The sequence below is a fragment of the Danio rerio genome, chromosome 3 (genome assembly GCF_052040795.2).
Source record: "Danio rerio strain M-AB ecotype USA chromosome 3, GRCz13ab, whole genome shotgun sequence".
Lineage (NCBI taxonomy): Eukaryota > Metazoa > Chordata > Actinopteri > Cypriniformes > Danionidae > Danio > Danio rerio.
This window is the reverse complement of record NC_141023.1, coordinates 60,159,295-60,163,258: the sequence shown is the minus strand read 5'-3', so window position 1 is coordinate 60,163,258 and position 3,964 is coordinate 60,159,295. Positions and strand designations below refer to the sequence as shown.

At 37.1% G+C, this 3,964-nt stretch overlaps 1 long non-coding RNA gene across 1 annotated transcript; it reads left to right on the top strand.

Annotated features, from left to right (window-relative positions):
- The first annotated feature begins 1,591 nt into the window (after positions 1–1,591).
- Positions 1,592–3,530, top strand: LOC147846087 (uncharacterized). The gene is made up of 2 exons (XR_015481426.1): positions 1,592–1,671; positions 1,763–3,530. It is a non-coding gene; the product is annotated as an uncharacterized LOC147846087 (long non-coding RNA).
- Positions 3,531–3,964: the final 434 nt, after the last annotated feature.

The following is a 3,964-nucleotide window of genomic DNA, read 5'->3' as shown; positions in this document are numbered from 1 at the left end:
CTGTGTAAATGAAAGAGCTTTAAATAAAGTAAGCCAACAAGAAAATTAATGAATAAACATCAGTACCCGAAAGCTTAGCCCCTTCTGCTATGTGAGCAAAGCTGCAACCATTGAGTGCGTGAAGTATCCAGCAATCCATATTTCATTTAATCTGGTTTACAGCAGATGTAGAAGGAAGTTGGTGTCCTGGGGGAAATCCTCCAGCCAACACTGATCAACAGTTGAATAAACTGGGCTCAGCTCAGTCGGAAGTACTACTGGAAGCCTCCTTGTCCAGGTTAGGTTTCTGGAGGAGTTGCTGAACTCACAGAGCTGGGTGCACCTCTGAAAGGTGGACTAGTGTACTCAGACACGGCTCTAAATGAATCTGCGCTGTTTTTCAGCCTTCATAAAGCACATAAACACAGCTATTCTCTCAATAAAATCCATGTTAGCCATTAAGCAACGAATTCAGCCTTTAAGCAGATTTGACGTACAAATGAAGTGAATAAACTCAAAATGTTCACGCGTCTATTTACATGCAAATAGTGTGATTTATGCAAACCGCGTCTGGTGTGAACACAGCATAAGAGTTGAATAAGTGCATCATCCGGGTGTTTAAAGTGCACTTATTCTTTTTAGAGTTTTCAGTGTGAATGCATTATTTTACACTATTCATACTACAAAATGGCATAGAATAGTGCATAAATATGCGATTTGGCACCTAATATCTTGTCTCAAACTACTAAAATTTCAATAAAAGCCAAGTTGAATTTTCAACTTGTGTACAGAGCAGAGATTAAACTCCCATAATGCAATTCACTACTGTAAATAAACAGTAAACACCTGTAAATCAGAAAGTCACATTTTGTATTTTTTTTTGTCAGACAACCAGTGATATAATCATAAAAACGGTAGGTGCACAGCTAAACGGCAGAAATGTGTTAGGTTATAAAGAATGCAAGTGTTAAAAGCTTTTTCCAGGACAACGTTTTGAACTCCGGCAAACACTAAAGTCCTATTCTTTTCAGAGAGCTCTCCAGGAATCTGCATTAGAGATTACAGTCTTTAACACATCAACCCACTCAAATTCTTCTGGCCAATGATCTGATCTGCTTTTTTTTTTTTTTCCTGAAAAGTAACACGACTCCACCAGATATTTATTTGATGTGCAGGATATACTTTTGGAGCAGAATGGGTGAATGTTAGACAAGATTCTGAGAAACGGAAGCTTGGGGCTCTTGCTGGAAAAAGCTTGGAGGAGTTGTGGTTTGAAAGCCTGTTCAAAGGCTCGTCAGGAACCTGTTTTCAGTCCTGAGAGCTGGTTTATCAAGCACTGTCTGTCTGTCAGTCTAAGTCTCAGCTTCAGATGTCAGGCCAAGCACCGCCCACGGACCTGTGGCTAAACGCCTAATGCATATGGCACACTTTTTTGGAAAAACTCCAGCAATTCAATTCAATTTAATTCATGTTTATTTCTATAGCGCTTTTAGAATGTAGATTGTGTCAAAGCAGCTTAACAGTGAAGTTCAAGTAAATTGAAACTGTTTCAGTCCAGTTTTCAGAGTTCAGTTTAGTTCATTTCAGTGTGGTTTATTTTCACTGCTGAAAGTCCAAACACTGAAGAGAAAATCCATCGATGAGCAGCTCCTCAAGTCCCAAACCAAGCAAGCCAGTGGCGACAGTGATGAGGTACAAAGCTTCACCAATTGACGAAAGTAAAGGAACAAAACTCGAGATACCAGGCACGAACATTTCTCATCTGGCCAAACTTTTTGTGCAGAGCTGCAGTCTAGACGCCGGAGGCTGGAGTGCGCTGGACGTCCATCGTGAAGAAGCTGCAGGTGTGGGGTGTTGCGATGCAGAGACTCGCCTGTTACTTGGGTCTTTCAGGAATCAGTCTCATGTTCTCCACTCCTCTACGACCCTCACAGCATCTGCTCACGATGCAGCCTGGTCCAGGATTATGGAGACCTTGGGATAATGAAAAACAGACTAACATAAGTGTAGAAGCCGTTTAAATTATAATGTCTTTGGGAAGTGTTCCCAGCTCTGGTTGCCCTAATTAATTCAGCCTAACAATCCTTTAGATGATTTGGATTTCAAGCAGAAATAAAGCAGATTCAAAGTCATCTGATTGGTTTAAATAGATTTCCTGGAGTCGAATGTGCAGCAAGTTAAATCAGTCTGCATTGAAATGTTGATATTATTATGTGCGTTCAAGAAGAATTAAGAGTTTTCATAAATATTCACTTCACTCTAAAGGTTTGTACTTAATATTTTTTCTCTATTAGCTATATATTTTGTTACAGTTGAAGTCAGAATTTATAGCCCCCTTTTTTATTTTTTGGGTCCCACTTTAAGTGGCCTTAACTAATATGTATTTACATAGGAATTAATAGTTTGTTACAATGTACTTATTGTGTAAATATATGTATTCGCTGTGTACTTATGCTTTATTAAATACATGTATGTAATTAACTTTTGTAGTTACAATTGTAAATACACTGTTGACCATCCCTTACACCTTAACCCACCCTTAAACCTACCCACACCACCAAACCTGTCCATAACCCAACCTCTATCCCAACTCAAAAGCACCACAAGTGTTCTCAAATACATTATAAACACAGTAAGTACATTGTATTTATTCTTTGATGTAAGTACATAGTTAAGGACACTTAATATAAAGCGGGACCATTTTTTTATAAGTAAATATTTCCCAAATTATGTTTAACAGAGCAAGGACATTTTCATGGTAAGTTTGATAATATTTTTGCTTCTGGAGAAAGTCTTATTTGTTTTATTTTGGCTAGAATAAAAGCAGTTTTTAATTTTTTAAACACCATTTTAAGGGAAAAAATTATTAGCCCCTTTAAACTCTTTTTTTTTTTTTTGACAGTCTACAGAACAAACCATCATTATAAAATAACTTGCCTAATTACCCTAACCTGCCTAGTTAACCCAATTAAGCCTTTAAATGTCACTTTAAGCTGAATATAAGTGTCTTAAAATATCTGGTAAATTAATATTTACTGTCTTCATGGCAAAGACAAAATAAACAGAAATTGAGGGAAAAAATAAACGGGGTCTAATAAGTCTGACTTCAACTGTATATGTTGTTTTATATATTAGTTATATGTTTATTTATTTATACTGCTGAAGGTCAAAAAAACAAGCCTTTTGTTTTATTTAAATATCCATGAGGTGCTTTAAAATTAGAATTTTGATTTCAATGTTTGACGTAATCTCAACTGAAACGCAAAGAGAGGGTTTTTGAAATACTTTTGGTTGGGTTTAGGGAAGGAAAGATGGGTCAGTCGATCTGTCAGTCATTTAGTCAGCCAAACAGTCAGTCGACAGCGGCCTCCGGGGGATTCACGCGAGAAAGTGTTATGATAAACCACTGTGAGTTTAACTGCAGCCGCTGTGTGCATGCGAAGGAGTGTCACATTTGAATGGGGAGTCAATTTTAGAATCTCGAGGAGTAGAAGCACAGTTATGTTTTGTTGAATAAATTGCAAATAAAATTTATGTTTTAAAACCGCCTACATTTTTTCAACCCACCTATGCCATTTTTTACCCACACAATCAAATTCAAAACTGCCCAATCTGGCAACACTGTTTACTTTTGTTCTATGCATTTGAGTTTCCATTGTGTCTGTCTTATTTTCTATAATACTCGCTTAACTGTGTATGTTGGATTTATATGTATGTATCACGGATTAAAGGTTTTATAAGCCAAGTAACACATCATTTTAGAACATTTAAAACATCACTCACCAAATCAGAACATTTGCCATTAATTTACACCTTGTTAAACAAACAAAACAAAACATTATACCCCTGGGGAAACATTGAGGTCTTAGGAAGTGAAGCAATCGATCTGTGTTAGACACTAAGACGGTTTACAGCTTCATTACCTTTAATAACAAACAGCCCTGAGCTTCACAACAGTCTGGATGCGAGATTCCTGTTGCACAAT